The sequence below is a fragment of the Mustela nivalis genome (assembly GCF_964662115.1).
Source record: "Mustela nivalis genome assembly, chromosome: 9".
Lineage (NCBI taxonomy): Eukaryota > Metazoa > Chordata > Mammalia > Carnivora > Mustelidae > Mustela > Mustela nivalis.
The window spans coordinates 49,668,478-49,696,292 of record NC_139028.1 but is presented as its reverse complement, the minus strand read 5'-3'; the positions used below and the strand labels follow the sequence as shown (position 1 = coordinate 49,696,292).

Below are 27,815 nucleotides of genomic sequence, written 5' to 3'. Positions count from 1 at the left end.
CAAAGCTGATCCGTAACCACTCTACCTTGACGTCTCCAGTGTGTACAAATCTTTATGTAAACTTGCCACTCATCAGCCAATTTGATAAAATCTGTCATATTTATTTATTTGTGAGTTTATATCCTATTTCCCTGTAGAACATTTTTAGGTTGAATGGTCTGTGCTCTTTCTGCCCTTACTGTCTGAATGATGGGCACTAAAGACAACTGTCAATGGCCTCTAGCCTTAAGTTCTCTATGCTTATATCTAGCCTTCTGGTCTTGAATTTACTGTAATTTTATATCAGGACTTCCTCATTACCATGGCATGTCAAGAAGCTACCAGCCCCACTTCTAGTTGTCCCTGCATCCATGTAACTTCAAACATGAAATATTTTAAGGGAAACTCATTTTCTCTTCCTAATCAATCTTCTTTTTCTATTTTCCCCAATTCTCTATTAATAAAATTTTCTCAGTCACCTATAATTGAAGTCTTGAAAATACCCTTGAATCCTTCCTTTTCCTCAGCCCCACAGAGGGTCACCAAGTTTGTATCACTCTCCTGTCATCCAACAGTAGCTGCTGTGACATCCTCAAATTCCCAGTGGATTAAAACAATTAAAGCTTATTTCATGCTCACTTCCAATATTAATCCTTCCGTTATCCCACAAACTCCCAAGGATACTGTCAGATTAAACTTTTTAAATATGATTTTTTATTATATCATTTTATTGCTAAAAAAACTTCCAAAAATAAAAATGAAAAAAAAAAAAAAAGAAAAATATTCAAGTCATGGCCTAGCATGCGCGATCTTTAGGAAATATTTCCCCACTTTCATTGACAGTCAGTCTGTTACCACATATGACACTTCCACTCCAGTTGAACAAGGTCACCCCCCTTCACCTGAAGAAGCCTTGTATTTTTCAACTCCGTTCTTCAGCTTCCCTAGGCTTCAGTGCTTAGAATCAGACTCTCCCTCTCACCTGAACTTCTGGTCTCAACTCAAATGCCAGCTATATCATTAAGCTCTCACCTCCCCAGACACAAGCAATCTCTATCTTTCTAATGCCTAAAGCTCATAAGGCCTATTTCACTAATTTTCTACTTAACAGGCATAATATTATATTAAAAGTATCCCCAGCTGAATTATAAGATACCTGAGGGAAGAGGTCAACCACTAACTAATTTTTGCATCCTCTCTTACAATGTTTGAACTAGCCCAAGATCTTATTTAATTGATGTTGAAAAAATGATAATTTGATAAAGAATATATAATAAAAATTTATATAAATGCCCTGAAGTTGCATCAATATTTTATTTCTTGAAAAGAAATCATGGGCCACTTAGGTCATAGTATCAGCTCTGATAGTCCCAAGGCTTTGAGGTAATCTGCAAGATTTTTCAAAAATAACAGCTCAATATCCTAGATATATTTCAGAGATTGAATTGAGAGGGTCAGTGGGAATCAACACAGTAACAGAATTTTCCCCCCCCCGTGGGCATAGCTTTTTTTTAAAATTAAATTTAATTTTTCTTTCAGTGTTCCAAAATTCATTGTTTATGCACCACACCCAGTGCTACAGATGGAGCTTTTAATTCTTGTAGTCACTTTGGAGTCAAGTAACATTTAAACACCACGACAAGAATCGGGAGTCACTGTCCATCAGCAGCAGTAGGTGGTTGTATCAAGGTAATTAAGGTTATATCAAGGCAATCAGGGTAATTGACAGTAACTTCTGTGACAACTCTTGAATATCTAATCATGTAATTAATACAATGGGCTTATTCTTGCTCACATCACAGTCTGATAGAGATGGTGAAGCTGTCCTGAGTCTTCCAAGTGACTTGGAACCAAGCTCTTTCTATCCCATTAATTGTGAACTGGAATGCTGTCATTGTCCATAAACAAGTAGAAACCCTGTTCATAAGGGACTCTTCTACTCCTTCTTGCATGACTTTCCCATTTACTCAGGCTCATCTCTTTGCTTGACCTTTCCTCTCCACTTACCTACACCAAGGCCAAGCCATCCCTTCCAGTGATCCCTGAATACCCTGACTTGCACTGATTTCTCCTATCCATAGACCTCCATGATTCTTGCTAGTTGAGTCACACATTCCAGCAATGCTTTAAACCTGAGAGACTTTGTGGCAGAGTGGGTAGCCTGGGGACTGTGGAGTCAGACTGACTGCAGAGACTTGCAGTGTAACTTGTCCGGGCAAAAGTAGTGAACCTCTCCAAGCTTTAGTTTCTATTGAACACAATAGTTGTACTACTATTACCCAACAGAATGATAGGAAGAATAAGTGATAAAACTGTACTTGAGTCTCTCTTCCACAGTGCCTGGCATATGGAAGCAGTCAATAAATAAAGGTTCCCTCTGCTTTACTTCCACTAGTTAAAAATACCCACTGCTTCCACTGCTACTGCCTGGATCTCAGCCATCATCTCTCATTTTATTACTGCAATAGCCTTCTAATTATCTCCCTGCTTTCTTCTCTGCCCACACTTACCATCTATTCTTAACATGACAGCCAAAGCGATCTTTAAACAAAACAAAACCAAATAAAAAGCCAGTTCAAGTCCTTCCTTTGCCCCAATCCTTTAATGGTTTCATGTTTCACTTGAGTAAAAGCCAAGGTCAATGCTATGCCAACAAAGCTTACAAGATCTCCCCCTCTATTACCTATTTGCCATCATCTCCTCCTAGTTTCCTCCAATTAACTCTGCTCCAGCCACACCTGCTTTCCAACTCTTGCCCCTCTCTGGACTTTTTACCTGTAGTTTCACTCTGCTGTGGTCATCTTCCCTCCCATCCACCTGCATTACTCCCTCATCTCCACCTGGGGTTTATAGAAAATCACTCTCTTAGGAAGGTTGTCTCTGCATGCTCCCTAACATTCCAAATCCTGCTTCCCTACTTTCTTTTTCTCTTAGCAATTATCACCATCTAATGTAATACATAATTTACTTATCTATTTTGTTTTAATTTGTCTTCCCCTAATAAGAATGCAATCTCCGTGAAGGCAGGAAATTTAGTTTACAGTTAGAGCTCTAGCACTTAAAAAAAAAAAAAAAAAGGATCTGCACATAGTAGGCATTCAGTTAAGTATTTTCTGAAGAGATAAAGTATTCAGGGTACACCAATAATTTACCAATGTGAATTATCTTTTAATAGTCAAGCACTTTCACATCATTTTCTCAGTGATCATATCTTTGACAGAAGGCTCTCTTGTCACCTCAGTGCCACATCACAGCTGTGGGGGACAGTAGCTTCTTTATTTAGTAGCCATCTGGCCTGGGTGTCAGTTCTCTACAATTTTTAAAGGTTGTGACACTGGCAATTACTGAAATGTCAAAACACTAGGCCATCCATGCAGGCTGTGACAACAACCATCCCACATAGTTACCATGGTGACATGGGTAAACTCATATATAGCATCTGACACTCTGACATAAAATTGAAGATAGCTCTATATATTGGCTCAAGGAATGGCTCCTGTTATAAAGCAGGTACACTAGACTAACACACCTACATTAATATGAAGACTAAGGCCACCAAAACACAGAGGAAATGTGTGTGTGTGTGTTTCAATGTCATAGTCTAATAATATGCTTTTAATCATCATTCCTAGCCTGGAGATTATTGGAAAATATGGAAATATGTACCACCTGGTGCATTTCATATTCCTTTTCAGAAAAATGTAATACAAATACTTTTAAAGCAAAACCCAAATTGGTAATTTGGTTAGCACAAAGTTTTAATACAACATTTCTAGAGATCTTTCTATAGGACTTCTACATGCATCATCTTATCTTCATAATGAGTCTAAACTAGAAATATTATCTAAATTGTGTAAGTGACAAGGCAAGGCTAAGTAACCGGCCCACAGTTACAGAGTGAGTGACTGGTGGAGCTGAACTCAATACAGTTTCCTGCCCACCAGAAAGCTCTCCTGCCCACTGCACAGAGACTATTGAGCCATCTGAACAATTAGCACAGAAGGCTGCATGGGACGCTCAAAGGGGATGAGCTTCAGGATTAAAAAAAAGAGAAAAAAAATCCTATATAATGAATTTCTGCTTGGTTATGGGCATCAAAATTAGAAGAGATAGAAGAGATCAAGAATTTGGTTATTTGCTAGAATTCTCTGAAGCTGAGAGTACGTCTGGCAATATATATTTATATATTTGCACTTGAAAACTTGAAGTATAATTGACATAGATTAAACTACATATATTGAAAGAGGACAATTTAATAAGTTTTCATATATTTATACTTTTGTGAAACCATTACGACAATCGAGATCATGAATGTATCAATCACCTCCAAGAGTTTCCTCATGGACCTTTTAAATCCCTCCCATTCCCAGGCAAACACTGATCAGCTGTCAGTGTAGATTGCTTTACATTTTCTAAGGCTTCAAAGAAATGAATCATGCAGCATGTACTCTTTCTTTTCCTGGTTTCTTTCACTCAGCATAATTATTTAAAGATCTGCTACGTTGCTAGGTATACCAATAGTTCATTGCATTCTGGTAATGAATGATATGCCCCTGGACCTACAAGCGATCCAAATCTCCCAGTGCCATTTTTTAAAAAGCCTATCCTTTCTCCACTGAATTGCTTGCTCATCTTTGTTAAAACCAGTTTTCCATATATGTGGGGTCTGTGTTTGAATTCCCCATTGATCTAGGTGCCTGTCTTTATGATGATACTACACTTTTAATTACTCTACTTTTAGAGTGAGTTTTAAGATAATGTAGTGTTAACCCGCCAACTTCATTCTTCTTTTTCAGAGTTGTTTTGGGTAATTCTGTTTTTTTCCATTTCTGTACAAAATTTTTAATCACTTCATCAATTTCTACTTAAAAAAAAACTGGTAAGTTTTAATTGGAATTCTTTGAATCTATAGATCAGTTTCAGCAGGATTGACACATTAACAGTCTTGACTCTTCTGATATGTGCAAACATTGTCTCTCTCCATTTATTTAAATCTTCAAATTTCTGAGCAACATTAGAAATATATGTGTATGTATATAAAATATATATGTTTTCAACATAAAGATTTGGATATTTGTTGCCAGATTTACCCTTAAGTATTTAATATCTATTTTTAAGATTTTATTTATTTATTTATTTGACAGAGATCACAAGTAGGCAGGCAGAGAGGGAAAGAGGAGGAAGCAGGCTTGCCTCCGAGCAGAGAGCCCGATGTGGGGCTTGATCCCAGGACTCTGGGATCATGATCTGAGCCGAAGGCAGAGGCTTTAGCCCACTGAGCCACCCAGGTGCCCTGAGTATTTAATATTTTAATATTATGTTAAATGGTACTAATTTTTACTTCACTTTCTAATTGTTTACTGTTATTATATAGAAATACCATAGATTTTTATTTATGTTTCAAGTTTTTATTTAAATTTTAATTAGTTAACAGGCAGTGTAGTATTTGTTTCAGGAGTAGAATTTTGTGATTCATCACTTGTATATAACACCCCCGGCTCATCATAAGTGTTCTCCTTAATACCCATCACTCATTTAGTGCATCTTCCTGCCAACTTTCCCCCTCACCAGCAACACTGTTTTTCTCTATAGTTAAGAGCCCCTTATGGTTTCTACCCTTTTTTCCCCTTTTCCCTTATGTTCATCTGTTTTGTCTCTTAAATTCAACATGTAAGAGAAATCATATGGTATTTAACGTTCTCTGACTGACTTACTTTGCTTAGCATAATAACTCTAGTTCCTTCCACATCATTACAAATGGCAAGATTTCATTCTTTATGATTGTTGAATAATATTCCATCATATATATATATACATATATATGTATATATATATATATCCCTCACATCACATCTTCTTTATCCATTGATCAGTTGAGTTGATGGACATCTGTGTTCTTTCCATAATTTGGCTATTGCTGATAATGCTGCTTTAAACACTGGGCATATGTGACCCTTGGAATCAGTATTTTTATATCCTATGGAAAAATACCTACTAGTACAATTGCTGTGTCATAAGGTAGTTCTATTTTCAACTTTTTGAGGAACCTTCCACCAATGGTGTAAGAGGGTTCCCTTTTCTCCACATCCTCTCCAACACCTGTTGTTTCCTGTGTTGTTAATTTTAACCATTCTGACAGGTGTGAGGTGGTATCTCATTGTGGATTTGATTTATATTTCCCTGATGATGAGTGATGCTGAGCATCTTTTTATGTGTCTGTTAGTTATCTGGATGTCTACTTTGGAAAAAATGTGTATGTCTTCTGACCATTTCTTGACTGAATTATTTCTTTTTTTGGGTGATTTTGATATGTTCTTTATAGATTTCCGGACACCAAACCGTTGTCAGTTATGTCATTTGCAAATATCTTCTTCCATTCTGAATGTTGCCTTATAGTTTTGTTGATTGTTTCTTTTGCTGTGCAGAGCTTCTGATTTTGATGAAGTTCCAATAGTTTATTTTTGCTTTTGTTTCCCTTGCCTTAGGAGACATATCTTGAAAAATGTTGCTACAGCCCACATCAAAGAGGTTACTGCTTGCGTTTTGTTCTAGGAATTTATGGTTTCAGATCTCACATTTAGGTCTCAACCATTTTGAGCTTATTTTTGTATATGGTGTAAGAAAGTGGTCCAGTTTTATGCTGCATGTTGCTGTCCAGTTTTTCCAGCACCATCTGTTGAAAGACTCTCTTTTTCCCATTGGATATTCTTTCCTGCTTTATCAGAGATTAACTAATCTATTAATTAACCATACAGTTGTGGGTTCAATAAATACAATAGATTTTTACACATTAATCTTATATATTACAAACTTAATAAATTCACTAGAACTTTTTGAAGATCCCACTGGATTTTCTAGGTAGTGATTATGTCATTTGTCAATAAAGACAGTTTTACTTCATCATTTCAAATATGGAGATTTTTATTTCTTTACTTTAGTTGCGATAGTCTAGTTTCATTGACAGAAACTGGTGGTAAGAGCCAAACTTCTTATTACCTGATCATACAGGGAAATTTTACTAGGTTGAGGAAGTGCTGTTTATTCCTAGTTTGCTGACAATTTTATCATAAATTAATATTGGATTTTGGCACTTAACCATTTTGTAGATATGTTTTTAATATAATAAATCACACTGGCCAATTTTTGAATATTAAATCAAACTTACATTTTGGGATAAACCTTACTTTGCCATGATATAGTGTATTTTTTACAACTAATTGGATATAATTTGTTAAAATTTTCTTCAAAATATTTACACTAATATTTCTGAGGTATGTAGTTCTTTTCTTGTGATATCTTGGTCTGGTTTTATAACAGGGTAATGTTGGTCACATTGATTGAATTGGGAATTATTTCTGCCTTAATTTTCTGGTGGAGTTTATGTTAGAATTTCTATGAATTCTTTCTTAAATATTTAGTAGTGATTCTCAAATGAAGTCATCTGATCCATAGTTTTCTTTGTGGGAAAAATTTTAACTACAAATTTAATTTCTATAATACATATAGGACTATTCAGGTTGTCTATTCTTCAGAGATCTTAGGTAGTTTATGCATTTTTTTAAAGATTGTATTTATTTATTTAACAAAGAGATAAACAGCAAGAGAAGGAACACTAGCAGGGAGAGTGGGAAAGGAAGAGGCAGGCTTCTCTCTGAACAGGGAGCCTGATGCGGGGCTCTGTCCCAGGACCCTGGGATCATGACCTAACGAAGGCAGACACTTAACAACTGAGCTTAGTTTGTGCTCCTAGTTTGTGCATTTCAAGGAATTTTTCTGTTTTTTTTTTTTTTTAAAGATTTTTAAAATTTATTTGACAGAAATCCGAAGTAGGCAGAGAAGCAGGCAGAGAGAGAGGGGGAAGCAGGTTCCCTGCTGAGCAGAGAGCCCGAAGTGGGGCTTGATCCCAGGACCCTGAGATCATGACCTGAGCTGAAGGCAGAGGCTTAACCCACTGAGCCACCCAGGCACCCCAGAATTTTTCTGTTTTATCTAAGTTGACGAATTTATTGGATAGAATTGATTTAAAAAACATAACCTTATTTTCCTTTTTGTATTTGTTGACTCTGCAGTGATGTTCTACAACTCTCATTCCTGATATTTGTTATTTATTTTTCTTTATTTTCCTAATCAATCTCTTTTTTCAATTGTATTGATCTTTTAAAAGAACCAGACTTTAGTTTGATTGGTTTTCTCTATTGTATTTCTGGTTTGTATTACATTGATTTTCTTTTCTTTTTTTAAAAATTTTTAATTTTGGGGGTGCCTGGGTGGCTCAGGTCATGATCCCAGGACCCTGGGATCGAGCCCCGCATTGAGCTGTCTGCTCCGCGGAGAGCCTGCTTCCTCCTCTCTCTCTCTCTCTGCCTGCCTCTCTGCCTACTTGTGATCTCTATCTGTCAAATAAATAAATAAAATCTTAAAAAAATTTTTTTTAAATTTTTTATTAACATATAATGTATTATTAGCCCCAGGGGTATAGGTCTGTGAATCACCAGGTTTACATACTTCATAGCACTCACCATAGCACATACCTTCCCTAATGTCTATAACCCAACCACCCTTTCCCAACCCCCTGCCTCCTGGCAACCCTCAGTTTGTTTTCTGAGACTAAGAGTCTCTTATGGTTTGTCTCCCTCCTGATCCCATCTTGTTTCATTTTTCCCTTCCCTACCCCCAACCCCCCCCACTTTGCCTCTCAACTTCCTCATATCAGGGAGATCATATGATAATTGTCTTTCTCTGATTGACTTATTTTGCTCAACATAATATCCTCTAGTTCCACCCATGTCATCGCAAATGGCAAGAGTTCATTTCTTTTGATGGCTGCATAGTATTCCATTGCATATATATATACCACCTCTTTATCCATTCATCTATTGATGGACATCTAGGTTCTTTCCATAGTTTGGCTATTGTGGACATTGCTGCTATAAACGTTCGGGTACATGTGGCCCTTTGGATCACTACATTTGTATCTTTAGGGTAAATACCCAGTAGTTTGATTGCTGGGTCATAGGGTAGCTCTATTTTCAACTTTTTGAGGAACCTCCATGCTGTTTTCCAGAGTGGCTGCACCAGCTTGCATTCCCACCAACAGTGTAGGAGGGTTCCCCTTTCTTTACATCCTTGCCAGCATCTGTCTTTTCTTGACTTGCTAATTTTAGCCATTCTGACTGGTGTGATGTGGTATCTCATTGTGTATTTCCCTGATGCTGAGTGATATGGAGCACTTTTTCATGTATCTCTGTTGTCCACTTGGATGTTGTCTTTGCAGAAATATCTGTTCACATCCTCTGCCCATTTCTAGGTTGGATTATTTGTTCTTTGGGTGTTAAGTTTGAAAAGTTCTTTATAGATTTTGGATACTAGCCTTTTAGCGATATTTCGTTTGCAAATATCTTCTCCCATTCTGTCAGTTGTCTTTTGTTTTTGTTGACTGTTTCCTTTGCTGTGCAAAAGCTTTTGATCTTGATGAAGTCCCAATTGTTCATTTTTGTCCTTGCTTCCCTTGCCTTTGGCTATGTTTCTAGGAGGAAGTTGCTGTGGCTGAGGTCGAAGAGATTGCTGCCCATGTTCTCCTAAAGGATTTGGATGGATTGAGGTCTTTTTTACATTGAGGTCTTTCAACCATTTGGAGTCTATTTTTATGTGTGGTGTAAGGAAATGGTCCAGTTTCATTTTTCTGCATGTGGCTGTCCAATTTTCCCAACACTGTTTGTTGAAGAGACTGTCTTGTTTCCATTGGAAACAAGTTCCTGCTTTAAGCTTAGTTGACCATAGAGTTGAGGGTCTATTTCTGGGCTCTCTATTCTGTTCCACTGATCTATTTGTCTGTTTTTGTGCCATACTGTCTCGATGATGACAGCTTTGTAATAGAGCTTAAAGTCTGGAATTGTAATGCCACCAACTTCGGCTTTCTTTTTCAACATTCCTCTGGCTATTTGAGGTCTTTTCTGGCTCTATATAATTTTAGGATTATTTGTTCCATTTCTTTGAAAAAAAAAAAAAAACGGATGGCATTTTGATAAGGATTGCATTAAACGTGTAGATTGCTTTAGGTAGCATAGACATTTTCACAATATTTGTTCTTCCAATCCAGGAGCATGGAACATTTTTTCCATTTCTTTGTGTCTTCCTCAGTTTCTTTCATGAGTGCTTTATAGTTTTCTGAGTACAGATTCTTTGCCTCTTTCATTAGGTTTAATCCTAGGTATCTTATGGTTTTGGGTGCAATTGTAAATGGGATTGACTCCTTAATTTCTCTTTCTTCTGTCTTGTTGGTGGTGTATAGAAATGCAAATGATTTCTGTGCACTACTTTTATATCCTGACACTTACTGAACTCCTGTATGAGTTCTGGCAGATTTGGAGTGGAGTCTTTTGGGTTTTTCACATGAAGTATCATATCATCTGCAAAGAGTGATATTTTGACTTCTTTGCTGATTTGGATGCCTTTAATTTCTTTTTGTTGTCTGATTGCTGAGGCTAGGACTTCTATTATTATGTTGAATACCAGTGGTGATAATGGAAATCCCTGCCATGTTCCTGACCATAGCGGAAAAGATCTCAGCTTTCCTCCACTAAGAATGATATTCGTTGTGGGTTTTTATAGATGGCTTTGATGATACTGAGGTATGTACCCTCTATCCCTACACTCTGAAGAGTTTTGATCAAGAAAGGATGCTGTACTTTGTAAAATGCTTTTCCAGAATCTATGGAGAATATCCTATGGTTCTTGTTTTTTCTTTTATTCATGTATTATATCACACTGATTGATTTGCAGTTGTTGAACCAACCTTGCAGCCCTGGAATAAATCCCACTTGGTCACGGTGAATAATCCTTTGAATGTACTGTTGGATCCTATTGGCTAGTATTTTGGTGAGAATTTTCACATCTGTGTTCATCAAGGATATTGGTCTATAGTTTTCTTTTTTGATGGAGTCTTTGTCTGGTTTTGGGATCAAGGTAATGCTGGCCTCATAAAATGAGTTTTGCGGTTTTCCTTCCATTTCTATTTTTTGGAACAGTTTCAGGAGAATAGGAATTAGTTCTTCTTTAAATGTTTGGTAGAATTCCCCTGGGAAGATGTCTGGTCCTGGGCTCTTGTTTGTTGGGAAATTTCTGATGACTGCTTCAATCTCCTTACTGGTTATGGGTCTGTTCAGGTTTTCTATTTCATCCTGGTTCAGTTGTGGTAGTTCATATGTCTCTAGGAATGCATCCATTTCTTCCAGATTATCAAATTTGCTGGTGTATAGTTGCTCATAATATGTTCTTATAATTGTTTGTATTTCTTTGGTGTTGGCTGTGATCTCTCCTCTTCATTCATGATTTTATTTATTTGGGTCCTTTCTCTTTTCTTTTTGATAAGTCTGGCCAGGGGTTTATCAATCTTATTAATTCTTTCAAAGAACCAGCTCCTAGTTTCATTGATTTGTTCTATTGTTTTTTTGGTTTCTATTTCATTGATTTCTGCTCTAATGTTTATTATTTCTCTTCTCCTGCTGGGTTTAGGCTTTCTTTGTTTTTCTTTCTCCAGCTCCTTTAAGTGTAGGCTTAGGTTGTGTATCTGAGACTTTTCTTGTTTCTTGAGAAAGGCTTGTATTGCTTTTTATTTTTCCTCTCAGGACTGTCTTTGCTGTGTCCCACAGATTTTAAACAGTTGTGTTTTCATTTTCATTTGTTTCCATGAATTTTTTCAATTCTTCTTTAATTTCCTGGTTGACCCATTCATTCTTTAGTAGGATGCTTTTTAGCCTCCATCTATTTGGGTTCTTTCTAAATTTCCTCCTGTGATTGAGTTCTAGCTTCAGAGAATTGTGGTCTGAAAATATGCAGGGAATGATCCCAATATATTGGTACCGGTTGAGACCTGATTTGTGGCCCAGGGTGTGATCTATTCTGGAGAACGTTCCATGTGTAACAGAGAAGAATGTGTGTTCTGTTGCTTTGGGAAGGAATGTTCTGAATATATCTGTGAGATCCCTCTGGTCCAGTTTGTCATTTAAGGCCTTTATTTTCTTGTTGATCTTTTGCTTGAGTGATCTGTCCATTTCAGTGAGGGGGGTTTAAAGTTCCCTACTATTATTGTATTATTGTCGATGTGTTTCTTTGATTTTGTTATTAATTGGTTTATATAGTTGGCTGCTCCCATGTTAGGGGCATAGATATTTAAAATTGTTAGATCTTCTTGTTGGACAACCCTTTGAGTATGATATAGTGTCCTTCCTCATCTCTTATTATAGTCTTTGGCTTAAAATCTAATTTATCTGATATAAGGATTGCCACCCCAGCTTTCTTTTGATGTCCATTAGCATGGTAAATTGTTTTCTACCCCCTCACTTTAAATCTGGAGGTGTCTTTGGGTCTAAAATGAGTTTCTTCTAGAGAGCATATGGATGGGTTTTGTTTTTTTATCCATTCTGATACCCTGTGTCTTTTGATTGGAGCATTTAGCCGATTTACAGTCAGGTAACTATTGAGAGATGTGAATTTCTTGCCATTGTATTGCCAGTAAGGTGACTGTTACTGTATATTGTCTCTGTTCCTTTCTGGCCTACTACTTTTAGGCTCTCTCTTTGCATAGAGGACCCCTTTCAATATTTCCTGTAGAGCTAGTTTGGTGTTTACAGACTCTTTTGGTTTTTGTTTGTCCTGAAAGCTTTTTATCTCTCCTTCTATTTTCAATGATAACCTAGCTGGATATAGTATTCTTGGCTGCATATTTTTCTAATTTAGGACTCTGAATACATCATGCCAGTTCTTTCTGCCCTGCCAGGTCTCTGTGGATAAGTCTGCTGCCAATCTGATATTTTTACCATTGTATGTTACAGACTTCTTGTCCCAGGCTGCTTTCAGGATTTTCTCTTTGTCACTTAGACTTATAAGTCTTACTATTAGATGATGGAATGTGGACCTATCCTTACTGATTTTGAGGGGGATTCTCTGAGCCTCCTGGATTTTGATGCTTGTTCCCTTTGCCATATTAGGGAAATTCTCTACAATAATTCACTCCAGTATACTTTCTACCCCCCTCTCTCTTTCTTTTTCTTCTGGAATCTCAATTGTTCTAATATTGTTTCGTCTTAGGGTATAACTTATCTTTCAAATTCTCCCCTCATGGTCCTGTAGTTTTTTTCTATCTTTTGCCCAGCTTCTTTATTCTCTGTCATTTGATCTTCTATATCACTGATTTTCTCCTCTGCCTCCTTTATCCTAGCAGTAAGAGCCTCCATTTTTTATTGCACCTCATTAATAGTTTTTTTTTTTTTTTAATTTCAGCTTGGTTAGATTTTAGTTCTTTTATTCCTCCAGAAAGGGTTTTTATTTCATCAGACATTGTTTCTCTACTATCTTCCATGTCTTTTTTGAGCCAGCTAGTGCCTTGAGAATCGTCATTCTGAATCCTAGATCTGACATTATTACCAAAGTCCATATTGATTAGGTCCCTAGCTTTTGGTAATGACTCTTATTCTTTTTGTTGTTGTTGTAAGTTTTTCCGCCTTGTCATTTTATCCAGATAAGAATATATGAATGAGGGAATAAAATACTAAAATTGTGGAAAAGACCCCAGAAAAATGTGTGTTAACCAAATCAGAAGAGACCCCAAATCATGGGAAGAAGAAAGGGGCAAAAAGAAGTTAAAAAAAAAAAAAAACCTGGTGAATAGAACAGAGACACCCCGGGGCACCTGGGTGGCTCAGTGGGTTAAAGCCTCTGCCTTCAACTCAGGTCATGATCCCAGGGTCCTGGGATCGAGCCCCACATCAGGCTCTCTGCTCAGCAGGGAGCCTGCTTCCTCCTTCTCTCTCCCTCTTTCTTCTCTCTCTTTCTCTCTCTGCTTTTCTGCCTACTTGTGATCTCTGTCTGTCAAATAAATAAATAAATAAAATCTTAAGAAAAAGAAAAAAGAACAGAGCCACCCATTTGGTTTTGGAAGTATTTTGGTCTCTTAGAAGAACCTACCTTCCAAAATTTTAAAGAAAAAAAATTTAAAAAAGGGTAAACATGATGAAGGGATGGAATATGACTGTAAAGATGAAAATTTTTAAAAAATTCCAAAAAAGGAGTTGATAAGTTGGTTGGGAAAAAAAAGAAAAAGAAAGTGGAGAGAATTTGCTCAGGCTGGAGACTAGAACAAAACCTGTGCTAGATTTAGGGTCTATTTTTATCTATTAGAAGAAGTTGTATCCCAAAATTCTTTAGGAAAAAAAAAACCCTATGTGTATACAAAAGATAAAGTTAGATACAATGAAGGATAAAATATGACTATAATAATAAAAGTTCAAAAATATTTTTTTTCATGAAAGTTATTGTTAAGATAAACTAGTTAAAAAAGGATAAAAGAGGAAAGAGTAAAAGTTAAAAAAATTAGAATAAGAAAAAAATTAGAAAAATTTAATTAACTTTCCAAGGCTAAAGAATCATAGGGAGAAAGCCATGAATTCCACACTTTGCTTTCCCCTCCTCTGGAATTCCGCTGTTCTCCTTGATCAGTGAGCTTGATCTGGGATGGATTTCTTGCTGATCTTTTGGGGTAGGGGCCTGTTGTAGTGATTCTCAAGTGTCTTTGCCCGAGGTGGAATTCTACTGCCTTGCCAGTGGCCAGGCTAAGTCATCTGCTCGAGTTCACTCTAGGGAGCTTTTGTTCCCTGAACACTTTCTATAAAGTTCTGGAGAAAGGGAATGAAAATGGCAGCCTCCCAAGCTCTGGCCCAGAGGAGCCCAGAGCTCAGGGCCCCACTCCTCAGTGCACCCCTGGAGAAAAGCAGTCAATTACTCCCATCTCGCTGCTCTCTGGCGGTGCTCCGAGCTAACCTGGCCTGTGACTGAGAGTTTCTGTCTCTGGCACACAGCCCCATTTGGAGTCTCTAAACCCAGCAGATCCCTGAGCTCTTTCAAGGGTGTCTCCTCGGATCTTCTGGGGTCCCTTCTCAAAGAGCAGTTGTCTGACTATGCCACGGATCACAGTTTAAGGTAACCGGAAGCTGAGAGCTCACTGTTTGGCTCTGTCTCTGTAGCCGGCTTCCTCGCTCTAATACCTGCGAGCTCTGTGACACTCAGACACCCCTGATCCTTCTTTGACCCCCGTAGGACCTGAGACCATGCTGTCCTTGTGAGGGCTCCACCCCTGCTTAGCCTCTGGAGCAATGTCCCCCAGTGGAGCAGACTTCTAAAAGTTCTGATTTTGTGCTCCATTGCTCCGCTGTTTGCTGGGAGCCCCCCACCCCACCCCACCCCACCGCAGTCTATCTTCCCTTTGCTTCTGATTCACTTCTGCAGGTCCTAGCTTTCAGAAAGTGGTTGACTTTCTGTTTCTAGAATTGCTGCTCTTCTCTTCGATCTCCTGTTGGATTTGTAGGCATTCAGAATGGCTTGATAACTATCTAGCTGAACTCCTGCTACCTGATGTCCTCTCAGCCTGCTACTCCTCTGCCACCTTGACTCCTCTTTCTACATTGATTTTCACAATGGTCTATTACTTCCTTTCTTCTACTTTGAGTTTAATTTGCTCTTCTTTTCCAGATTTCTTAAGGTGGATCTCCAGTCATTAACTTGAGATATTTTTCTTTCCCGATGTAGTAAGTTAATGCTATAAAATTTCCCCTGAGTGTTGTTTTAGCCCTCTAAACTCTAAGTTTTTCTAGTTAGACAGCTGTAGACAGACACTGTTCCTTGTCCCATATGGGTGGCATACTGTTCTCTCTAATCTTATGACTCCTTCCCAGGTCTGAAGTATTATCCTTATATGTTGGCAGTAGTCAATACTCAGTTGCATACTCAAGATGGAGCCCCTGCTGATCTCCAGAGTTCTCAATTCCTGTACTTCTCTTTGTTTCTGTGCTCTTAGATCTCTAGCTTCCTTGGTTTCTCTGAGCTCACAATTCCATCTTCTTAACTCAGAGGGCTCACCTCATTTATTTCCTCTTTCTTAAGAATAACCATTCTTCATCCCTTGATATCCAATGTCTTGAAAACTATTGTTTTATATATTTTGTCTTGTTTTGTTTTAGTTGCTTTTTTAAGAAGGAAATTAAATCCAGTCTTTGTTACTTCACCTTTGCTAGAAGCAACACTTCTCCAATCACATCTTCAAGTGTGTTCCCATAAATCATCATACTTAAGCCTCTCTTGAGTCCTCTGTCAGTTAGATATCCAGTTTTAATACTCATCTCATCTCACACGTGAGAAAATGGAGATTCAGAAACACCTAATAGTGGCTAAAGGTTGAATTTTTTAATATAGATCTTCTGGGTGTAAATCTAATGTTTGTTACAGTGCACCTGTATATCATAGGTGACTGAGTCACCAAGCTTTTCTGGTCTCTCTTTGCTTTATCTTAAATATCTTTAATACATCATGCGTTCCATTTCCAGTATCTTAAGAGTCTGAGCACGTTGACAGTTGACAGTTTCTAAGGCAAGGGTTTCTTCTGGGGATCTCTTTGAGTATTTTTTGATGGTAGCTACTCATCATGAAGAATTATATACACTGACACTTACTTAGATGGATAATTACTCTTATTTCTTAAACTCTGGAATTCAAATAAGAAATATGACAGATTATGTTTCTTTAAAAATTGATATGTTAATATCTGGGGCCTTGATCTGGCTCTATGTTCCCTTTCTTTAAAGCAAAGTCCAAGATGGTGAAATTTTTCCCTCCTGGCAATGAAAAGTATCAAAATGTAACAAATCCAAGAATTGAATTAAGCCAAAACTGACACATCAAATTCTAATTAACTTAATTCTTTGGCTGATATAAAGACAGAAATGGGCTTCTGCTTAGCAGATTTCATCACATACTCTATGATAATGTGATCAAATTTCTTTTTCAATATATGGTTATTAAATTGTCCTAGTATAGTCTTTCCTGAAGTATGGTGATAACAAATGTCGTATCAGATGAGTTCATAGTAAAACAAAACAACAACAGAGGAGATGCTGAATTAAAGAAAGGTATTTACATTTTTTTACAATGGGATTTGTCCTTTTCTAACATGTAGGTATACATTATGAATCTCTAAAAAATGGATACAGAATATAATAATTCAATATATGCAACCCTGGAATCCTTTTTTCACATTGGATTAGTTTTCAAGTGCTATTTTGGATATGTAGAACAAGGATGAGAAATATCTAATCTAGGCGCTGGTATGGCATTTCATTTATTTGGCCATTGTGATGCCTCTACTAAAGCTCAACTTCTCTTTTCTAGATAATTATTTCCTCTCAATGTACTATTCCAGGTTTTCTCATTATGTTTTCAGACAGAGATGATGAAGTGTTTTGAACAATGTCTAAACAACAAATAAGGTTGTTTTTTTTTTTTTCCCATCTTAAGATTTATTTATTGGGGCACCTGGGTGGCTCAGTTAGTTAGGTGTCTGACTCTTGATTTTGGCTCAGATCAAGGACTCAGGATTGTGATATTGAGCTCTGCCTCTGGCTCCACACTGGATATGGAGCCTTCTTGATATTCTCTCTCTCCCTCCTCTCTTTCTCCCTCTTTCTGTCTCTCTCTCTCTCTCCCTCTCTTAAAAATTATTTATTTATTTATTAGAAAGATATTGAGACAGAGTGAGTGCCCATAACATGGGAGGGGCTGAGGGAGAGAGAGAAAATCCTCAAGTAGAACCCTTGGTAAGTATGGAGTCCAATGTGGGGCTCCATCCCAGGACCCTGAGATCATGACCTCAGCTGAAATCGAATCAGCTGCTTAACTGAAGCAAACAAGATGGCAAAAAAACAAAACAAAACAAGAAAAACCTCTGATGCATAAAGAACCCACTCTGATGCATAACTAACCCACCTCAAATACTTATGACACATATTCATCAGACAAAATGTGGACACCTTGACTGGAAACCTGTTGTAATAAAAAGGGAAAAGAGCTAACTCCAAGCTTGTGAAATTAACCTTTTTGAATACAGGAAGTGCTTTTAATGTAAAAAAAATTTCACACACCATAAATGCGAATTGTACTATTAGTGTCTTTTATATAGAGAACGCGTATTGGCAATAAGCTACCATGATTTGAGCAATTTAAAACTAATTTGTAATTTGTTAACTGGAACAGCTTGTGCATGAAAATAAGGTTCTTAGGTCTACAAACACACACATGTTCACAGAGTATATGCAAGGCACTGTTCAGCTCACTGATAGTACTAAACCACATAAGAATTCCAGATCCAGGCAACAAACCAACAGTGAGTAGCCTTGGGACCTGCAGCCAACAGTTTGGGATCCACTGTTCTAGATCCTCTAGCCGTTGTAACACTACTTGGGTCTAAGGGAAATGAAGTCACATTCATTTAACAATATTTATCACATACTTGCTCTATATAAGGCATCATGCTAGGAATTTGGAAAACACAGATGAGTAAGACAGTTCCTCTCCTTGAGAAATTTATAATTTAATGGAGACAGATGGACATAAAATGTTTACATACTGGTGTAACAATGTGAAAAATCTATTTATACATTAGTGTAATATAGCGGAAAAAATTATATTGCTGTAGCTGCTTTATCTCCTCTGAGGATGGCATTGTGTTTTCTCTGGAGTAAATGGCTTTCTGTTTGGCAATGTAACTTTAGCAGCAGCTTTGTACTCAAAAAGTGAGCAACCCTTCCCCCAAGGGTAGAATTTTGAAAGAGACAAGAAAACAAAGAAACAGTTCAACAGCTATACCTATGAAATGGAGAGATATTTACTGTGACAAATAAAAAATATTGAGAGGAAAAGAGTAAGGGTTCTAGAGAAAGAAATGGAGAGGAATCAAGCAACATAGTGGCAGAAATATGGTGGGAGTGGGTGTGTATGGGGGAGAGTATTGTGAGAAATTTGGACTGGAAGGAATGTTAGGCAAGATATGGTGGCAACAGGAAATTTATTTGGAGGTGGGGTAGTTAAAGTGAACTCATTAAATCAGAAATGGAACACAGAGAAGTGAAAAAATCTTAACTATGCATCAATTTTTTTTTTTTTTTTCAAAAGAAACACATCCTAGTGATCATCACTGGCTCAAGAAACAGCACATCACTAGAGCCCCAGAAATGCCCTCTTGGCCATAGGACTTTTATGTTGATCTGAACCCATTTTTCTCATCTTCATTTTATTGATAATAGTTTGGCATAGACGGAAATGCTTATGTGAGAGGTGACTTGGTGGCTTAAAAATAAAGGGAGTGGAGTACTACATTTAATATCTGGACTGGTATGTAACAAAAAGAAGACAAAAGGCATAGGAAGTGACCTGAGGAAAAGTAGAGTTTTTTTTGAGAACCAGATACTGAAGTCATCCAAAACCGTGAGAATATAAGGTCAGTGGAATTGACAGATATCTTGAGGAAAGTCTTTCACTGAGCAAACCATATGTGCAAAAGTTCAGGGACCTAGGTAGGCATGCCACTCTAAACTGGAAAAGCACAATCTGTGAAGTGTTTGAAGCATAGAGTTCTTGGGCTTAAGGAATAGAAGATGAGATCTGAAAAACATATATGGTGAATTTGAAGAATTTTGGGGCAAAGAGGTGGTATTCTTTTTACAGATACAGGAGAACCATGGAAGATCATTAAGAATGGCAGTAACAAGGATGAGATTCATTCTTTAAATGGACTCCTTTGGGGCTAGTTGTCAGCATAAAATGGAAGAGGAAGAAGCTGGTATCAATAAGAAGATTAGATAGGAAGATTATTCTAATATGTGAGGTGAGGGATCATGAAGAACCAAATCACAGCATGGTATAAAAATGTGAATTCAGCCAGCAATGAAGAACAGAAAACAGATGTGGAAAATGTTCAAACAGTAGAATTAATGTGTTGGAGGCTACAGCATGGTTGGAGTCGAGGACCAAACCAGGCCCTGACTTGTGTCTCCTTCAAAGTCTAGACACCTTGACAAGGTTAAGGACGGGGAAAGTTGAGTGCACTGAGAAAGGGTCTGTGCTATGTGTAGTGCGCTTGCCTATGTGACTTCCCACACACTCTCCCTACAGTAGGGAACAATGTGGCCAGGGTCCTGAATTCTTAGTTAGTCCTTGTTGTTCTGTACCTCCCATAACTCACTCCCTGGTTGATTGTCTTGCTAATGGCTTTAGCCGAAACTACCTGGCATCACGAGGTTTGCTTGTAGTAAATGTAAACTTGTTATAGAAACTTGTGGTCATCTGACTATGTACTGATGTATTACTCCTCCTATTGTGGTCTGCCTTATAAATGCTTGTAAGATGTGGAATAAAATTGGCACTGTTGGACATCATCTTCATTGTCCCTCCTGTCTCCATCTCTTTGTCTCTTAATTTCTTTCCACCATCCTCTTAGCCCTCATGGTTTCCCTGGTTGATTCATCGTGCTGGCCGCGACATTAATGGTATTTGGTCACCAGTTGGCTGAGAGGGTGCTACAAGGGAACAGGAAAGGACCCCTTATCCCTGCATCTTGGGAGACTGGGTAGATGGGTATATCATTTACTCAAACTGGAGATGCTAAAAGGAGGAGCTCAAAGTTTGGGGCTGTGGTTGCAAAAGTTATAATGAGGTGAGTTCTGGGTCTGTAAGTTTGAGGTACCCTCAGGACATCCAGGTAAGAATGTTTGTGTGTTAGTGTCATAAATGACACCTCCAGAAGCTACTGGAAGTGACAGGGAGAAATCACAGAAAGGAGACAGTAAATGAATGTCAGTGGGTGACAGTGTAACTGTAAAGGAAATGGGTCCTGAAATTGGTTCAAAAATAGAATAGCATACAGTTACTAGAAAATAGTTTTAATTTATTTCTCCATAGCTTTTATTACTGGGTTGCTTAAATAAACAATTTGAAAAGTTAAACTATATTCTTCATACTTTTAATTTATTATCATTATTAACTATTTCATTTATAATTCAAGTCTAACATAATTGTCCAATTTAAGTAAAACTTACTGAAATTGGGCTCACTGTTAATAGCATATAAACCTAGATTCTGTCAAAACCACATAATTAAAACACTGAAGAGTTATACTAATATTTTGATTTAAGTTTTTAAATGCTTAAAAATAAAACAAAAACTAAAAAAAGTATAAGTATTTTGGACATTATAAACTGCAGGTTTCACTTATATATCCAAACTGGGATTGCAGGGGTAGTGACGATTAAGAAAACAAAATAAAAGAGGAGACTTTGGTGTTGGGTAGGATGGAGAAGAAAGCAAATGAAAATTCTTTTACTGTATAAATTTAATAGGCCAAAGAAATGCAAAATTAAGAAAAATTAAAGGCAGTGAAGATGGATGGACAAAACAAAGACAGGATGAATGAACAAAGAGGAGACCTATGGAAGTGGGTAGGTGTCACGCACTACTTTCTCATCTGAGGGAATCTGCAAGTTGTGGACCAGGTTGCCAATCTAGTTTGGTCTGAATGAAGGGACCTTAGTTTACTAGGGCAGCCATAACAAAGTACCAGAAACTAGGTGGGGTGGCTTAAAACAACACAAATTCATTCTCTTGTAGTTCTGGAGTCTGGAAGTCAGAAATCAATGTGTTGATAGGGCTAAGCTTCCTCTAGACTCTTGGTAGTATCCTCTCTTGCCTCTTCCTAGCCTCTGGTGGTGGCCTTTGACTTTTGGCATTCCTTGTCCTTGTGTTGCATCACTCAAGTTTCTGCCTTTGTCTTCCCCTGCTACTCTGCCTGTGTCTCTCTGTCTCTGTGTCCCTTCTCCTCTTTGGAGGTGACAAGAGACCACCCTATTCTAGTGTCTCCACCTACTAACTAATTACATCTGTGATGATGCTATTTTTCAATGAAGTTACCTTCTGAGGTTCTAGGGAAGGGCATGAAGTGTGGCTGGGGGAAGGAGAGGTATAACTCCACACTGTGCATGACACTTCTGGAAAAAAGAGAAAACAGAAGTACTTTTCGATATTGAAATGATCTGGTATCTCAGTTTATAAATGATAGGAGCCTTAAGTGCATGATAGCTATTTTCCCTTGTGATTCATTTGCTGATTCCGGAGGCTGCATGGAGGCTTAATAATTTGAAGAGGAAAACTGAAATCTCACATTGTTTTATATTATCTGAAAGAAAAGCCCCACCTGAGGAAAAGAAACTGCTCAAACTTCAATTATTCCTTTCCTCCAATGCATGCCAAGTTTAGAAAAGTATGGTACAGGAGGCTGGAGAGCAAAGCTCAAAAATAGTAAAAAATCTGATTAAATCAGTCAGCCAGGGCATGGGATACACTAGGCTCTCAGTGGAAATTCCATGTCAGTTGTCCCTTAAAGACATTTTTAAACCAAAAGTTGACTCCTTCTGTCTTATATTATAACTTACCTCATCTCAATTTCTTTGAATCTGCAAAAAGCAAACCATCACAGGGGAAAAAATAATATAAAATTCAATCTGATGGTATTTTATTCTCAATGTCTAGCACAAAAGAAAACATATGGTAGATGTATCAAGAAGCACAACATGTAAACAATATGAAAAATAAGTCAATAGAAGAAGACTGACAGAAGATCCAGATGTTAGGATTAGAAAAAAGGTGCCATAAAATAGTTATAATCAATCTGTTCAAGGAAATAAGACAAGTGATTGAAAAAAGTAGACAAGAAACAGTATTTCAGCAGAAAACTGAGGACTATGAAAAGAAAGAAAATGGACATTCTGTGACTGTAAAACACCATATCTGAAATTTAAAAAACTTATTTTGGTTAACAGCTGACTAGACATAGGTGGAAATATGATTGGAATAATCAGAGACAGAATAATAGAAAAGAATCAAATTGAAGTACGGAGAAGGAAAAGATAGGGAAGAAAGCCCAGAGAAAAAGTCACTTCTATGACACAGCCAAATAAGCTAATAGGTGTATTTGAGCACAAGAAGGAACAGAGAGAGAAAAATGTGACAGAGGAATATTTCAGGAAATAATGGCTGGGAAATTTTCAAAGCTGACACAGGTCTTTCCTCCACAGGTTTAAGAAGTTTCTGAAACCTGAACAATGAAATATATAAGGGAAATCACACCTAATCTCCTCATAGTCAACTAAAAACTTTAAAAAAAAAAATCTTAAAAGCCTAGAAAAAAGACACATTGCCATCAAGGAAACAACATCAAGAATGGTGGCTAAATTCTCAATGAAATCATGGAATTCAGAAAACAAAATGGAATGTTGTTTTCAAAGAAAAAGTGAACTGAAGAAGACCTGACAATACAGAATGCTATACTTTGCGAATACATTTTTCAAAAATTAAGGTGAAATATAGATATTCTTAAGATAAAAAAGCTGATAGGGTATCTGGGTGGCTCAGTGGGCTAAGCCTCTGCCTTTGGCTCAGGTCATGATCTCAGGGTCCTGGGGTCAAGTTCCCGCATTGGGCTTTCTGCTTGGCAGAGAGCCTGCTTCTCCCCGCCGCCCCCCGCACCTGCCTCTCTGCCTACTTGTGATCTCTGACTGTCAAATAAATAAATAAATAAAATCTTAAAAAAAATCTATAAAAAAAGAAAAAGGCTGATAAATTTGTTGGCAGTAGACCTACATTATAAGAAATATTAAAAGAAATTCTTTAGGCTGAAAAAAATCACAGGCAAAAGCAAGGAAGTACAAGAAGGAATGAAGAACACTGAAATGGGTAAGTATGACTGTTGACATTTAGGGCAACAATCCTAGCAAAGCCTGTACTGTACATAATCCATATTGAAATAAATTATATGGCAATAGCAAAAAATAGTGTGGGGGAATAAACAGATATAAATATTTGCAAGATTATTGAATGTAAACAAGGACCAATTTAAAATTGTTTGTATAAAGATTCATTTAGTAATTTCTATTGAAAACTAAATGAATTATACTAAGATGAAACAGAAATATTAAGAGAAGTAATAGAGTAAGATAATAAAAATTATTGGTGAATCTACAAGAAGGAAGTAAAAGGGGAATAAAGAATTAAAGAACAAGTGGACAAATAGAAAACAAATAACAAACAAGAGAAATAGGAACTAGTAATAAGCCATGGTTTAAATGGGCAATTTTCACTATATGTATATCTAACAAAGTATTCGTATCCACACTATACAAAGAAGTCTTAAAATAGATGTTAAAAAATAATCAACTCAAAGAAATGTGCAAAAGACTTGAACAGACACTTTATAAAATAAGATGTCCCAATTTCCAGTAAACATATGAGAAAGAACTTACCTTGTAATAGATAATAGAAAGCCCATCAAAATCACAATATGATATAAACACACACTTGTATAATGTTTTAAATAATAATAAAAGAAAAAAACAGATAGTAACAACTGTTGACAGAGTGCAGAGCAACTTGAACTCTCATACATTTCAGGGAAAGTAGAAATTAGTCCAATCACTTCGTAAAACTGCTTGGGACTATCTACTAAAGCTAAATATATGCAAAGCCTATGATGCAGCATTTCTATTACTAGGTATACATCTAACAGTAATTAGGATATAGGTCTGCCAGAAGAAACATACATACTTGTTCATAAAACCTTAATTTCTAATACCTAAAACCATAAATAATCCAAATGTCCATCTACAGGAGAAGTGATAGCTAAATTCTGGTAGTAAATCCATACAAAGGGACATGGCACAGCAATAAAAAACAACAAACTACCAATATATGCAATGATGGGATAAACTCTACCACATTATTTTGAAGGGAAAGGCCAGACACAAAAAAGCAAATAATGTAAGATTCCATTTATGTGGTATAAGAGAGGAGGCAAAACTAACAGACATTGAAAGAATTCCTATGAATGGGGCATACTCTCTACAAAACGACTGCTCATACTGGACTACTAGGTTTAGATAACTCTCCCAACTTTTATACTTTGCCTTCCAAGAATCTCCTAAGAAAAATAAGCAGTAATCAGCTATGAGTACTTCTATTCTTTGTGTCAAGCCATTTTTTCCCATTGAACTATCTGTTAGATTTAAGGTATTGTAGACAGTGAGTAAGGTAAACCTTCTTGACTGGCATGAATTACAAACTCTTAATACTTCTTTTTTTTTTTTTTTTTTAAAGATTTTATTTATTTACCTGACAGAGATCACAAGTAGGCAGAGAGGCAGGCAGAGAGAGAGAGAAGGAAGCAGGCTCCCCGCTGAGCAGAGAGCCCGATGCGGGGCTTGATCCCAGGACCCTGAGATCATGACCCGAGCCGAAGGCAGCGGCTTAATCCACTGAGCCACCCAGGCGCCCCCAAACTCTTAATACTTCTTAACACTCCATTTAAAAAATGGTTCTCTTATGCACATGGCCTGATGAAAGGGCTTAAGTACATTATATTTAGGAAAGTACTGGTAACATCCAATAGTGTTAAATGTGAGTAAACTACTGGAGCCTCTTTGAAGATGGGGAATAAGATACAAAAAGGACATTTGAGTAAATAAGGAAATACGGTCAGAAGTAGAGCATAGTGAACATTTGGGTGTGTGTTACTGCATTCCATAGTTATACACAAATAATTTTAAGATTTTTCTTTTTTGTATCTTTGACCTATATATTGACTAGTATATAATGCAAATTTGATGGCAATTTAAAAAAAAAAAAAAGTCATATTCTATCTCTTTAGTGTATCATATTGGCGAAACTTTAGACAAACTGAGTTTAAAAAAAAATTTTTTTTATTAGCATATAATGTATTATTAGCCCCAGGGGTACAGGTCTGTGAATCGCCAGATTTACACATTTCACAGCACTCACCATAGCACATACCTTCCTCAATGTCCATAACCCCACTACCCTCTCTCTTCCTCCCTTCCCCGGGCAACCCTCAGTTTGTTTTGTGAGATTAAGAGTCTCTTATGGTTTGTCTCCCTCCTGATCTCACTTTGTTTCATTTACTCTTTTCCTATCCCCTATTCCCCCATGTTGCCTCTCAACTTCCTCATATCAGGGAGATCAGGCAAACTGAGTTTAAGTTCCAGAGTTTAGTAGTTAGGTGACCTTGAGCAAGTGATTTTTTCTCTCTAAACCTTGGTTTTGTTATTTTTAAATAAGGATAATCATAGTACTTTCTTTATTGAAAGAATAACAGAAGTATTGCATATAAGTGTCCATGTTTATGTACAAAATGACATCCTTTGTCAGATAAGATTCCAGGGGTGGCAGAGTGGCTGAAGAGGGTTTTCTAGTAGGATAGTAAGGAACCAATTCTGAGCAGAGAAATTATATCAGGGTCATCATGTGAAAGACATAAAACTATAGTAGTAGGTTGAAAGGAAGGCTCTTACAGAACAATTGCCATAGAAATAATATTCCATAGAAACCAATTAAGAGTTTTTCAAGACTATATCTATGTAAGATATCCAACAGAGGAAAAAAAATAAGAGAAACAACTATTTCAAGGAGAAGACATTTCAGACAAAAAGGCAAAGGAAAAGAGCATTGGTACAAAAGAAGGTGAAGACCAACCGGAAACATTCCCTTCGCCACACTGGGTAGGGACTGGTATTAACTCCTTGGTAAAAGAGAACTGAAGATGAGATCAGATCTATTGTTTACTTTCTATGACTCCTTAAATGTAGCTCCATACATTAATCTGTACACAGTCACAGAACTGGATCCCAGAGGGAAGAAGTTCCCAAATCTCAAGAAAGGAAAGAAGTCTACGTCCCTCAGAAACTGGATAGAATGGTGAAAAATATGAAATTAGCTATAAAAATTGAAATTGTGTAACAGAAGTCACAATGTTATGTATGATCACACATTTTTCTTTCTTGAAAATAAAAATAAAAACAAAGGAGGTGACCAAACATTTGAAGATTTTGGACAAGCAGTATCTGAAGTGAGAGAGAAACAAACACAGGCTCACGCCATGAGCCTTCTGTGATTTCTGGATTTCAGTGACCAGTACAATATCCCACACTCCAGCATCCCCCCCTTCCCTCACTACCTTAATAGGAACTGACATAAGGTTGCCAAGTTCTTATTTTAACAAGTACTGACATTTAAAAACAATCACAACTCACCATTTACTCCATTCTTCATTTTACAAAAAAATGAACTTATACCAAAAAATATAGGATGGACATGAACTGGGAGGGAAAGTGCATTATGAAAAACTCTCTATATCACTCTCATTATTCTCACTTTCGTGCTGGTATGGAACAACTTCTCTGTGGATGGAATTGGTTTGTGGGCCAGGATTTCCAACCTATTGCCCCAAAGCACTGTGGTGTTCCAGCATCGTGGATAAAGGCACCTATACCACCAACTCAAACATTTTATTCCTATGCAAATGCATATAGAGATTTTGTTACACAACGTGGTATAAGGCAGTCTCAACAAATCCCTTATCAATTTAACAAACTTTTATTTTTGCAAAATTTGACATATAGATCGATTTTGGCCCTACATCGGTTATTAGAGTTGAGATTCCCTTTCAATGAGCAACTGATAATAGTACCAAGACCCTATGTTTAACTCATATAATATCACTTACAACAGTGGATTGCAACATTGGCTGCCCTGACTAGCTCCCTTCTAGACACTGAACATCTTGAGGGCAGTAACTAGTTTTCCTTACAACCAAAGCAACAGTTGGGACAATGTGAGCCCTTATACCTATGTAAGAACAAATGTCTTTGCTCAGATTATGTCTCCTGAAACATAATAACAATACACAACAAACCCCTGCTGCTATGTTCTAGTTTATTGATGAAAAGAGTAATCCTTAAAAATTTACTGATTCATTCTTCAGAATACACGAAACCGTTACTAAGTGTTTAGCTCTGTGCTAACTGCTAAAGACAATCAAGACGAGCAGAATGGAGCTCTTGCCTTCAAGGGTGGCAACAGTACTTGCTCTCAGGAGCTCACATTATCCTCTTAGC

The 27,815-nt window shown here is 37.1% G+C and overlaps 1 protein-coding gene across 2 annotated transcripts in view; it reads right to left on the bottom strand.

Moving 5' to 3' along the window:
- GRM5 (glutamate metabotropic receptor 5) overlaps positions 1–27,815 on the bottom strand; it is a 558,863-nt gene that overhangs the window by 119,844 nt on the left and 411,204 nt on the right. The window lies entirely within an intron of this gene.